Here is a 14,063-nt window from a genome sequence, read left to right as displayed (position 1 = left end):
TCACTGGGGATGGCCATGGGGTTTTTAATAAGATAAAATAAGCGCTTCAGAAATAGTTTACATATCTGCATTTAAATCTTGTGTATTTAAAATAGAAGTAGGATGGGCATGGATTGAAGCTACGATGTTCCTTCCTGGGCTGGTCCTACCCAGACAGATTGTGGGCTTGAATCCTGTTGTACATTTTACAGCCTTGTGATTTTGTGTAAGTTAACCTCTCAGATGCTTAGTTCTCCCAACAGTGAAATGGAGATAATGTCTCTCCCCGATAGTGCTGATGTGGGAACAGAATGAAATCATGTCTATAAAGCAACTGGCACATTAGTAGATATAAAAAATAAATATGCTTTGTTTTCCCTACTAATTGTCTCTCTTGCCAAAGGGTAACATTTTCCATTTTTGCCTAATTTTTTCTCTCTTTCTCTCGTATTCCTTTCTTTTTCGTGGATCTTGTATTTAGAAGTCTGATTATCATTCATTCACATCACCTCCGCATTTAAGCAATGTTTGGTTTAGCTAAATCTCAGCCCATTCTTCTTATTCGTTTATTCAATAAATACTCACTGAATGCCACCTACATATCAGACACTATTCTAGGCTCTGGGGACAGCACCACAAACATACAAATAAAGAAAAAAGTAGCAGAAAATGAAAAGTGCAATGAAGAGACTCAGAACAGGTGCATGTGCTGGAAAGTGACCCAGGGTCGGCGGGGGGGGGGCTGCTCTGAGGATGAACTTTGTGGCTGAGAACTGTTCTGGTCAGAAAAACAGAAACTACTGTAGGTATTTCACACAAATGAATTTAACACCATGAAGTGGCTACAGTGGTATTGGAAGAACTGAGAGACAGAGTGACAGACATGAGCAATGCAGGAAGCCACCACCAGAGCCTAGACCACACAAACCGACTGGGGCAGGAGGTGGAGCCAAAGGACAGGGCTTTGGCGGTATTTGGGACGATGGAGGGGAGGCTGCCTCTGTGTGGTGGGGAGCTGGACCACTGAGGCGAGCGAGCACCCAGTCACCGCTGGAAGAGGCCCCCCCAGAAGCAGAGGTGGGGTTGGCGGAGTGAAGAAAGGCAAGCACAAAGGGGAGGAGAAAGAGGAAAGAGACAGAGTGAAAGACATTGTCCAATTTTTGTTTTCCTTCTTCCCTCCTTCTACCATCCCCCATTGGGCAAGTCCCCCAAAAGCCATCGTCAGGGAGCTGGGAAGTGTGGCTTGCAGGAGAAAGGTGGGTGGCCTCAGCCTGGAAGCCCAAAGGCAACACCTAGAACAAGGTCTGCATGCCCAGAAGGAGCTAACCAGGAGAAGATTAGCGGAACCAGTACCGGTAATGCAAATGCTCTCCGGGAGAAAAGATGCCAGGTGGAGGGGAGAGCGGCATAGGAAGAGGTGGGAGGAGCAGGCAGGGCCAGAGGGCCTTGGAACCCAGAATCAAGAGTGCGGATTTTATTACAAGTGTGATGGGAAGCCGGGGGAGTGTTCCAACCAGGGCAATAACATGATCTAGTCGACATTTCTAAAAGACCACTTAGGCAAAATACATTGTCGAAGAAAAGATAAGAGGTTATCGTGGTAATCGACAAGAGATGATAACTTAGATCACACTGGACGTATGCAGAATGTGCTGTAAGGAGATTCACCGTACACAAGTGAATAGACTGATTTCTCTTTTTCTCACCTCCCAGATACGAAGATCTGCCTACATTTTTGGCTTGAACAACTAGGTAAATGAATGCTGGTTTTACAGAGCTATAGAAGAGTAGAAAAAGAACAAGTGTGGGCGAAGAGTAGATGAAGAGCTGCCTTTGGGCTGTGAAAAAAAATATGAGCTGCCTCCTGGCCATCCAGGAGGTGATATGGATAGGTGGATAGATATAGGAGTCAGGGCTGGAGATACAGCTGTGAAAGCCCTTGGCATTTAGAAGGTCCTTAAAGGCAGGTGAATAGGAGGAGTCACCTGGGGAAAGAATACAAAAAAAGGGGGGGGGGCAGAACCGAGCCCCAAGGCACAATAAAACTTAGTAGCTGAACAGATGAGGAGGAGCCAGCTGAGGATACCGAAAAAGACTGAGGTGGAAGAAAACTTAAGAAGAGGCATCACCGAAGTCAAAAGAAAAGTGTTTTAAGAAGGAGGGAAAGGTAACCTCTCTGAAACTCTGCTGTGAGGTCAAGGAGTACCAGCGGATTTGGCAAGTGAGTTTACAGACAAGAACATGGGCAGTGCGATAGTGGGGATGGAAGCTTTGGATAGACTGAGCAGAGAATTTCAGGGAAAACTGGACACACTGCCTGCAGCTCCCTCTCTCACTAAGCATTGCTGTAAAGGGTGGCAAAAAAAAAAAAAAACGGAAGGGTGGCAAGCAGAGACAGAAAGTTAAAAGAGGGGATTGTTTATTTAAACGTGGAAAAAAGAACCTGACTCCTCCAATAATGATCTGCAATTCACCAAGATCCCGGGGCATAGGCATGTTGCAGTTTGAGAAGGGCTACACTACAATGTATTTACTCTTGGAATGATCGAGGGCAGAGGAGAAAGGGAGGGGCAGAAAGGGGCTCTACTCGTCAGAGCCATGTGTTTGGGAAGAGGTGGGACAGAGTTTGGGAAGTGGAGGGGAGAAGCAGGGACACCTCTTCCCCGGTGGCCAGAGGGAAGGCGGGAGAGCGGGGCAGAGCAATTAGTCTTAGATCTGGCAGAGGAGAGCCATAAAGATGTGCAAGTTCCTAATGGCTTCTGTTTTCTCAGTGATGCAAGAGGCAAAATCGTTGGCTGACAGTGAGCAGGGGCTGATGGAGTCCGTAGCGGGTGTGAAACTGTCTTGTCGCTGGGAAAGACGTTGTCCAAGTGTTCGGATCTGTTCCCGGGCCTGCAAGGCTGATTTATAGGAGTTCTGCACGGTCCTACTTGCTATTGATTTTGCATTTCATTCTCTTTCACTGCCTTAATAAAATTAAGAATTTTCCCAGCTTGCCTAGCTGGTCTTTTATTTAGCTCCTTTTTATAAAGCTTAAAGGGATGTCACATAACTTACTGTTAAAACGTCTTAACCAGAATTATGTTTAACAGGCATGATTTGCTCCTAAAAGGAAAAAAAAAAAAAAAAAAAGACCCTTCTTCTGGACAAAGACAACGTCTCCGGGCCCTGCCCCTGCACACCTGGTGACCCAGCTTGCGCCTGTGCCAAAAGCAGGCGCCTGAGGACAAGAAGCTATTTTGGTTTCTTTCTCACCGATTCCTGCTTCGTATTCCCGGCTCTTTTGGCTTCTAAGGGACACCAAAGACATTCTTGGGTAAGCAACCAAATAAACAATCTAGAAACAATCTAGAACTTAGCCAGGTCACAGGTAATTGAGGTTGGTTTCATGATGCTGGAATGTGGGCAGAAAACCAGTCTCCCATATTGCCTGTCAGGGAGGTGTTTGCTGTTGGCATGAGCGATCTCTGTGGACCTCTAGATCCGTTTGCATGCAATTGCTCATAGTAAAGAAAAACAAACAAAGAGAAACGGTTACTATCATGCCACCACGAGATGCTCAGGTTTGAGGAAAGTGTGCTATCCCTGTCCAGGCTCTTTAACCAAACATCCATCAAGTCAAAATTCTGAGAGAACCTTTCAGCCCAGTCTTGTTTGTGCCAGAGAGTCCAGCACCAAGTAAGGAAGAATTGTTTTCGCTATAAGCTGGCAAGAGTTGGGGCCAGAGGAGGCCCCGCACATAGGTGGTGACCCAGAGGTGAGTTTCCACGCCATCCCTTGCAGGAGGAGGAGCTCCCTGGGCAGCTCACAAACGTGCTCCTGCCACCTGCCCTGAAGTAGCTCTCCTGTCGTCCCGCGACATCCGCTGTTCCCTGCCAACCCCCACCCCCAAAGGTTTCAGAAGGGAATTAGAAATCGATGCTTGCCACCATGTGGGAACCTGAGCCACAGAGTCAGAAATGCTGAGTTCTGGACTGCAGTTAACATTAGCAGCTCCAGCCACACATATACACCTAAGTGCAGGAGAACTTGACCAACATGAAATCAAGGATCTGTGTCACAAATGCAAGGAGGACACCTCCGATAGGAAGGAATCGGGACATAGTGGCAAAGCAACGGGGAGTGACGTGACTTCTGGCTCTTTTCGTTGAGTACACATTCCAGGAGGACAAAGAAAATCATTTTGGGTATGTTTTCTTGCAGAGCTTAATAAATCTCCGCATACTTCGATGGATATAAAATTGTTCTGACCCTAATATGGTAAACTAATCCCGAATTTGCAAAGCATTTTGCCTGCTGCTTGAGATACAATGAGTTCTCAAGAATGTGACTTGATCTATCATTTTAATATTATTACCACCATTTTTATTCCTCTGAGTGGTGGAAGATAGAGGATAATACATGCTGACTGTTCCTACCTGATTTTTCAAGTTTCTAGGATATCAGATATATACAAACATTTAAATGCCTCTGTTTATGAATGTGTTCTAATTGTAAGCATGAGAGTTACAACAATCTGCTCTTCCTCAAACACACTATGCAGAGTTGATAGAAATTATTTTTAACCTTCTGGTTTGTGTGACTTTTTGGCACATCTACCAGTATTATGAATTAGAAATTTCATCTGAGCCAAACTGCTGCTATGCAGAAATACAAATAGAAGGAGCATTCTCCAGACAGACAGAGAGCTGGGGGGAAACAGACAACTGAGTGAGTAACTGATTTTTGAAAGAATTTATTATTCACTTGGTTAGTCCAAATGCTGAAATTTTTCTTCTAATTTCTGCATTCTTGCTTTTCTATTTGTGAGAATCTTTAAAACACTTTTTTTTTTTTTAAGTGAATGGGCATTTATTTCTTTTCACTCACCAGAGATACCAACAATATCAATTTAAAAAGTAAGATTAGTGTTGCCAGGTAGCAACGGAAGGTTATTCTGTGGAAGAGCCCCCTAGTGGCAGGCATCCTGTGTTTCACTTCATCAGTGCAGGGAGGGGTGGGGCGGGGGGTGGGGGAGAGAAATTAGTACCCAGTGACTACATTTGAGAAACAAGGTTTTAAGAAATAGTAAAAGGTAGTGTTATCACAATACAGAAAGGATTTGTTGACAGAATATTTTTTTACATTGCTGATGGCTATGATTTTTTTTCTGCCAGCATAAAATATTCATCCATCTACAAGTTTTTATATATTTCTCCTGAGTACACAATCAGCTTGATTGAGAAAATTAATCAACGTTAAAAAGTTAGTCAAATCATCCAGGTATGGTTTACACAATGGTTTTTATATATTAACATTTTATACCTATAACATTTACATTTAAAGTTGAATTTTGCATAATTACCTACAGAGTAATTTTATCTATTCCAAATATGAAATTTTGATCATTCTCATCTACTTTGTTATTTAAGCAAGTGCCTTGTGTTAGAGGGTGTTAAAATTATTTGGAACACACAATGAAAAAACTATTTTGTGAAATTAGTATTTCAAAAAAAATTTCTAAGGCAATTGAAGTCAGAGTGGAAGAAGGAGCAGAGAATTTTCCATTAAAAATCCTGCTTTATTTTATTTGCAGGAATTTATATGAGTGATGAGGAATTTCTCAGGGCTAGAAGGTGGACATCAAAAGGTTTGTGGCTTTAGGCAAACATCCAAAACCCATACTAATGTAATAAGTTCTCCAGTGTCCTCAGGCACAGCAATACGATCAATAGAGGATTTCCATCTTCTTTCCTTAGAACAAATTCTAGAGGTCATAGAAAAGCTCTGGGTATACTGTGTATCAGCATATCATAGGTGCTAATCATTAGGATCTTAGAATGGTCACAGCTTTCCTGGGAACACTCCCTCATGAGTGATAAGGGATGATTCCTATCTTAAAGGAGCAATGGTAGGATTAAGTAGAATGTTTGCTGAAAAATTTAGTCTCTTCCGCATTTCCAAAGCAACTTTTTGCTCTCCATTCACACGCAAACACCCTGACAAATGTGGGGGAAGCAAAAAGGGGAGGGAGGTATCCAGAGAGTCTAGCTGAGCTAACCTGCTCACTTGCATTAGGAGCCCACTTCATGAGCAACCCAGCAAAGACCACGCTCTTAGCCTCTTCTTGCAGATGGAGATAATCTTAGAAAATCATGGAGTGTGTAAGTAGCTGAGTGGGGACCAGACCTTAGATCTGCCTCTAGTCCAAAACGGAAAAAACAAGAATCAGGTCTAATGTTACAGAAGAGATCTTAATGCGTATTTAACTCTGTTCAGTCAAGTAACTCCAGCCCCAGTTCTGTGATCCCTCCTAAGTGCAGAGTGATACTGTAATTAGCGTTCAAATTATCCCCTCATGTACCTCCACTACTCACTAAATGTACCAGCTGCCACTTACACACCACTACCATCCTTTCCAGAATTTCTGTAAGCACTGCTGAGCGAATACAAACACTCACTAGTACTCATTTAAATAGCTGTTCGTTCCTCCATTGATAGACATGGCATGAAAAATAGGAATTTCTTTTGGGGATGCAGTCTTACCACACCTATTGTACTTCTTTCCAGTCATAAAGATAGTACATGTTCATTGCGGAAAACTTGGAAAATAAAAATCATAGAAGTAAAAATCTCCAGTAAACATTGTCAACATTTAAGAATATATCCTGCCAGTCTTCTTTTCTATTACTTTTTCTGTAATTATTAACCACGTGATTGTTACACGTCAAGCATTGTGTCAGATGTTGTGGATCCAATGAACAAGACAGATTGCTCTTAATCCAGGATGATGAACATAAAAATGTGTTGCATTTTACATAGGAGGTGTGCAGTGTGCACACTTATGCCTTTATTTCCTGCTTTAAATTTCCAAATGCAAAACATTGTATTGAATCCCCTCTCTATTTTACCATTATAAATAATGATGCACAGAACATCTTTGGACATAAGTCCTTGGTACCTCTTTTATAGTATCCTCAAGCTAACATCCTAGAACTTGAAATGTAGGATTAAAAGATATACATGTTTTTAAAAGGTTTTAGAATTAAAACACAAGGTTTTTAAGGAGAGAGAATACATGTTCAAACATACAGAAAAGGCTCTCTTTTACTCCCCGACTCCCAGCCAGTTTGCTCCTGTCCCTGGACATTTACCAATGTTACCAATTTCTTGTATATTCTTCTAGAGATTGTTATATGCATAGTCAAGCAAATATAGTCATGAATAGACATGTGTACTATTTGTTTTCCTTTTTTTTTAAGATTCTATTTTTAAGTAATCTCTACACCCAATGTGAGGCTCGAACTTACAACTTTGAGATCAAGAGTCGTATGCTCTACTGATGGAGCCAGCCAGGCGCCCCTGCTTCCCTTTTTTCTTAAGACATAATAGTACTTTCTTATAACATTGCCATGCCCTTTTTTCCTACTTAAAAATAAATATATATATATATATACATAATTGTTCCTTATCAGTGCTTAAAAACTTCCTCATTCTTACAGCTGCATGATAGCCCATTGTATTGATGTACTATAATCTATTTGATCAGTTTTTCTCTAATGAATATTTAGGGTTTTTTTTAAACTGAAGTATAATTAACATAGAGTTCCAGGTGTACAATTTAATGATTCAGTGATTCCATGCGTGATGCTTAGGTTCTTTACCAACATTCTGCTCTTCCAAGGAAGTAAAAGCAAAGAATACCTTGTGTACATGATCATTTTACGCCTGTGTAAGTGTATCTGGAGGATGAACTTCTAAAAGTGGAATTGTTTGGGCAAAGGATTTGTGTTTTTTGTAATTTTGATACCTTCTGCCAAACTGCCTTCCAAGAGAGATTGTACTCCCTCCACTCCCACCAGGAAGACATAGCTGTGCTTGATTCCTTGCCACCCTATGTCAAAGATGTGCTTCCTCTCTTCCCTGTGTTTCCAAGACTATTTGGGGACCCACACTGGTTGCTGTGGGGGCCCCAGAGTATCAGCTTTTACACTTTTTAGCCTAGGATTTGTCTACATTATGTTTTTAATTAAGTGATCATCACTTTGATTTATAGGATTATTGAATCCATAGGATATATTAGACAAGAGGACAGTTTCCCTATGGCTATACAAATGGCCAGACCAGTTGAATATTTTGCAGTAGAAGAGGGTCAGGAATAATTTCCAAACTACTAGTAAATATAAATTTTCTTGTTAAATGGCAATTTCCACCAAAATGGATGAACTGAAAGAGATTTTAGTATTATTTACATATTATGTCCAAGGTATTTAACCCTGGAAGTATGTTTGAAGAAACAGGTTTCTTCTTGACTGCTTTGGGTGGGTTTTCAAGCAGGAAAATTAAACACAGTAGAGACAGGAAGCACATCTCATCCTGGTGAAGCCTATAGGCTGTGGTGGTGAACAGCTCCCGGGCGGGACCCTGGTCTGCTAACTATGTGTCCCTGGGTATCTAATTTTTCCCATCTGAGCTTCAGCTCCTTTAGCTAGAAAATATGGCTCATAATACTTGATTATTGCAAATATTCAATGACATATACTAAATACTCAAGAAATTGCTATTACTAACACTTGGAATACTGCTGTGGAAGCCCAGTCCCAAATCCAAATATTCTATCCCATTGTGAGATGTGTTCCCACACTTATAAAGATAAATATAAGCAATAGAAATACAGATTACCCTGAGAATTAAGCATAAGAAAATCATAATCTTGTTGAGTTAATCTGTTAATCAAGAAAGATTAATGCCAAAGTACCAGGACTCTTCAACACATACACACACACACGCACACACACACACGCACGCACGCATGTCCACGTGAACTTTTTAAATGAAACACTGCAAGAAACAAAGAATACAGGAAAATCTTTGTGTGAACTTCTTTTGAATCATTCTCCGAAAGTAACAGAGGTGAGCTCTGAGTGCCTCATTGGCAACCGTATACTATGCAGTTGTATTTGACTTACGGAGATCAGGTAAAAAGTCCACTGCATTATTTTTTCGACTAGCAGAAAAAGTTCATTAACGCCCTGAGGGTCTGCTCTGTGTGGGACACAGTACAGGGTACTGGGATGAGTGCCAGGCCCGATAAACATGGCCCTTGCCTTCCTGATGCTTACAGTCATAAAACATCCTGAAGGAAACAGTGGAAGTGAGACACATTCTCACTGAGCTTCCTGGTAATAGCAGAAGCACTGCCAGATAAGGGCATTATGTAACACATCAATAACAGCTGAGTAGGAAGAAATAGGTTATAACCCAGAGCAGTCAGCTCAGATACTAGAATGGGGCACGATTTCCAAATCTCTAAACACCCAAATAGTTTGGTGTCATTCATTACCAAAGATACTTTGCTGCTATTTGAATACTAAATGAGGAAGCTTTCCGAGTGGGCAACTAATAAGAAAAATTAAAATAAAATGGAGAATCCTGTAGTTTTATTTAGATAGCTCCAATTTTGTACACAGGTTGTTACATGCTTGATGTAACTACCACTGAGTAATATTTCAACTTCCCCTATCGATTAACAGCCAGTTATATAAGTTATAAAGTTATATTTCACTAATAGAAATCTACTCAATTAGAACTTGAATTCTCAAAATTAGCTAAACCCCTTTCACCAGAAGAGAAGCCAATGGCTAATCTAAAGCCACTGATAATGCACGTTCACCACCTAGCGGCACCTTTAGCAAACTGCAGGCACCTTACGCTGAAAACAGTATCTTCTGCTAATTTGATTCATGGATAACATCAGAAACTTTACAAATAACTTCCATTTTCCAGGTCATGTATGATGTTTTAGCCCCTGGCAGTTGCGCAGAATAACTTCTCTTCTTATTCCTTCTCAATCCCCGCTGTGCGGTCTAGACCAGACAACGCTCACCTTATCCTGGCATTATGGTACTAGCCACCTGACTAAATTCTCCAACTCCTTTAAAACACTGCCCTTTATAGCATTCTTCTGCTTAAGAAATACGAACAAACTCCCCTGTCATACATCCAGTAGAAGCACCTGGGTCTGATGCAAAGTGCCCGATTTTGAACTTGCTCAGCAAGGTGAATTCCAGCAAGCAGTTCAAGTGTGACTGCTCCGTGAGCACACGTCAGGCTTCCAGCCTGTCCCCTTCCTGAACTCACCACCTGAGGCGTCCTCCCTCCCTCCCCTCTACCTGGAGAATTCCTCCCCGTTCTTTCAAGATTTAGCTCAAAGCCCAATGCCGGCAAAAAGCCTTTCTCGGTGACTGCAGTCCATTCATCTCTCCCGTGATGAATTTTAAGAATGATCGTCTGTGGCCTGAGATTTCCCTTTGATTGGTTTTTGCTGCCCTCCTATTAGTGTCCATTATATCTGTGGGCTAGTAGACAGTTTCTCTACGGACTCCGGAAACATCTTGCAAGCAGAGCTTGTTCTTTTGTGATTTTAAGTACCCCTTTCTCCCACTGCCCCCAGCTCAGTGAAGAACACAAAGCTCAATAAATACTGGAGGTTGCGTCCACCCATCTTACTAGCATTTCATTATTCTGATCTGTTAGTCTACAGATGACTGCCAGGTGTGGCTTCTGATCACCCTGTCACCTTGTGCTAGTTAAAACACATGTGATCTTTTCATCGGCAGAGGCACCCTCCTGTCAGTGTATCTGCATCTTCAGTGAGGAGGAGAACGGGCACGATGTTTCCTAGTAATTTCGGCCAAGAGAACAGCTCTTCTTTGATTATGTGGGTAGTTAAGGTAAAGTTAGGGCTCTTATCAGCAAGGATTTGTCTCATTTGTTCATTTCACTTTGTATTTGCAGGTCAGTCGTAAGTGATTTATGAATACCTTTGAAAGGTCACTATCCATCTTTAAAATACATCAATCTTCAATAGCAACTTTCCACTTTGAAGAAAGAAACTCACTGTTTCACGAACACGTTAGACAAGAATGTGGTCTGATCAACAGGGCATAGGATTCATGAAATCAACATTTATTCACATGAGATCACCTGAGGCAGCCCGGACTTCTGGTTCTGATTAAAAGTACTGCAACAACAACTGACGGATCTAGGAGAACACTTTGTTCTTAAATTAATTTAAATATATCCAAGAATAGCAAAAGGCATTGCACTTTGCCACATGTACCCTCGATGACATGGCATTCAAATAGGAAGACGTGGGTCTTAATCAAATGGAGAATCCAGGGAGTGCACAGCCAGCCCCCTGGCATCTCTAACCTCCAACTTAACCCTAGAGTCATAAGTGTACAAAAGGATCTTAATGTTCTTTAATTTAGAGGAAGGTTTAAGACTGTTTTAAATCCATTTTTTCTAAGGCTCAAATCTCTTCATCACATAAAGTGCTACAGCAATTACTTGCCAGACACAATATTTTCTTGAATCATACACGTATTGAAAATATATGTGTATATATACGTTACAAAAAATAAAATTCATGTTGACTTATCATTCCTAAAATAACTCTCTCTACTCATATCCATTTATCTTTAGACAAACAGTCATTGAAAATATGATTTGCCAAGGATTTGAATTTGTGTATCTACAGGCTGCATATTCTTATAATAAAAAAGTAGGAAAATCAACTTACATGCCTTCAGTTATCTTTGTTGAATTTGATTTTTTAGATATAAATAACCAATCTCTCTCAGTGTAAGCCTGACACCGATAATGAATATGTTTCAGATGGCAACAGGAAAACATACCACCGCTGCAATTAAATGCAAATGTTTTGAGTGCATGCAGTTTTAAAGTCAAGTTTAAGCCACTGAATGAGGAAATTCAAAAGTTAAGTGGTTCAAAAGGAATAATTTAAACCTGCTGACTCAGGTTTTCCCAGTGAACAAGCTGCGCTTTGCGAGCATATCTGGCATGGCTCCATGTGGTAGAAATTCTGTCTGTTGGATTCCATAGTTTTCATATAAATGAAGAGGTTATTCCTGATATCTTGGCAATTGTTATGCAAAGTCCATAGGGCTTCAGTTTGAGAGAGGCCTTGCCTCTGTTTATCAGTCAGTCAATCCGTATTTCCTGAATATCCACTGTGGGTAGTGTCACAAACCCAGCATTTAAATAGATACTGCACTTACATTTTGAGTAGCTGAACAGCCTGTATATGAAAATGCCCTCAAATACTTAGAATGCCGAATCCGTTAACTCTAGGGGGAGTGATTCATCAGGTAGGGAGGACTAATCAAAGAAGACTTCTAGGAGAAGGTGAGGACACTGAATGTGGAAACATACAAGTTACTGTATGATGAGAAGACATCAATGTGCTGAATCCAAGGTAAGAATCTCTATGAAGGAGAACTGAAGGTAGAAGAAGGTGGTGGGGAGGATGCCCAGGGCACCTGTTCAGCCATTTTGGTACCATCTCCTTCCTCCCTGAAGAGATGTTTTTTTGTTTTTTGTTTTTAAAGATTTTATTTATTTATTTGACAGAGAGAGAGAGACAGCGAGAGAGGGAACACAAGCAGGGGGAGCAGGAGAGGGAGAAGCAGGCTTCCTGCCGAGCAGGGAGCCCAATGCGGGGCTTGATCCCAGGACCCTGGGATCATGACCTGAGCCGAAGGCAGCCACTTAACCGACTGAGCCACCCAGGCGCCTCCTCCCTGAAGAGATGTTTACCATTTATCTCCAATCTGTGCATCAGGTAAGAGAACACTGATAAATAAGTTAATTAGGGTCTTACTTGCCCAAACTTAAAGTTTCACGGAAAATACTTGGCTTCCGGAGACACTGTCACATAACATCCTAGCAAATAAAATTATTAAACTAAAAATAGGAAATAATGAGTTTCAGAACAGAAGTATAAAAATGGAATGCTGGTTTATGCATTTCTAATTGTACTTTCCTTCTTAAACCAAAGTATGAGAGAAAACATTATGGGACAGTCTGGTTTCCAACATTCAAATATTTGCCTCTGTTTTTAGTAAATAAAATCACTTTACTCTCTTCTTGTATCAATGATTCCGGTGTCAAACTCAATATGGAGTCCAGTACAAAAGCAATCCTAGATGATACAAGGGAAATTATGCAAGCTTGAAGACTTTGCTAATGTCCTCTGTGCCTTATTTAAAAATGAATCTCACTTGTGTCTAGCTTCCTCTCATGTACTTCAGTAAGAGTTGACTAATAGCAGCCCATGTCACCCAGTTAGGAACTTCCTCTAGTGAGAGCCACCAGCATTTTCTGGTTGGGGAATTTCTGCAAAGCTGCCTGTGAGAAAAGAATGCTGGGAGAGCAGAAGAGTAAATGCTGCATGGCTTGAACTGGAATTCCACACTGCGGTTTTACCAGGTGAGACTCTGTCTGAGTTCTTTAACCCACTTACGCCTCAGTTTCCTCAAATGCAAGATCTGGGTTAATAGAAATACCCATTCCTTAGGGTTCTCATAAGGATCAGATATAACAATCCAATTAGGATGCTTGTCCTAGGGCTTGGCCCACACAGCAATATTCCATCAATGTTAACCCGTATTTTATTTCTAGAATGTTTAAATGACATCACGTAAGCTGCGGAGTTCAAGGCAAAATCTTGTCATTAAGGCAGTAAAATATCAGAATGAAACCCCTGGAATGGGGAAAGCTATGACTCTGGAACACTTCTACTCTAGCCCAACAGCAGAAAAGAGAAGGTATGTCTTTTTTTATTAGTGTCCAATATTTATACTGGTTTTTAATTTCTTGGGCCTGGTGACATTAAGAAAATGGAGTACCATGCTGTCATTTGTTTTGGTCAATGAAGTCAGAGCAGGGCCAGGAACTGTATCTGCTGACAGATCAAACATACAGGCCCTCCATGGGGTCTCAGGGCTGGCCCCCAAAGGCTGTGGTAGACAGAAGCACAGGCTAATGAACCCAATTACTGCCTGTTAAAACTGCTTCAAAAGAAGAAAGAATAAGCAATTTCTGAAGCCTCTTGATTTTACCAAGAACTCCACAACAACATATGCCTTTGATGTTTAAGAACTTCGTGTTAAAATTTTTAACTGGAAGGAAGTATAAAGGAAAATGCTATATTAAATTATCAATACCATTGATTAACCTGAGGAAGTCGTGCCAATGTCTCTTCATGTCAGACTTAAGAAACTTCAACTGAGATCATCTAT

At 41.1% G+C, this 14,063-nt stretch overlaps 1 protein-coding gene and 1 long non-coding RNA gene across 6 annotated transcripts in view; one reads left to right on the top strand and one right to left on the bottom strand.

Moving 5' to 3' along the window:
• Nucleotides 1-14,063, bottom strand: part of MCTP1 (multiple C2 and transmembrane domain containing 1) — a 505,669-nt gene that overhangs the window by 27,067 nt on the left and 464,539 nt on the right. The window lies entirely within an intron of this gene.
• Nucleotides 43-3,111, top strand: LOC116632234. Its single transcript, XR_004299369.1, has 2 exons — nucleotides 43-2,200; nucleotides 2,751-3,111. It is a non-coding gene; the product is annotated as an uncharacterized LOC116632234 (long non-coding RNA).

The sequence above is a fragment of the Phoca vitulina genome, unplaced genomic scaffold, assembly GCF_004348235.1.
Source record: "Phoca vitulina isolate PV1807 unplaced genomic scaffold, GSC_HSeal_1.0 scaffold6, whole genome shotgun sequence".
NCBI lineage: Eukaryota > Metazoa > Chordata > Mammalia > Carnivora > Phocidae > Phoca > Phoca vitulina.
Note: the sequence above shows the minus strand (reverse complement) of the source record. Positions and strands in the feature narration are given on the sequence as shown.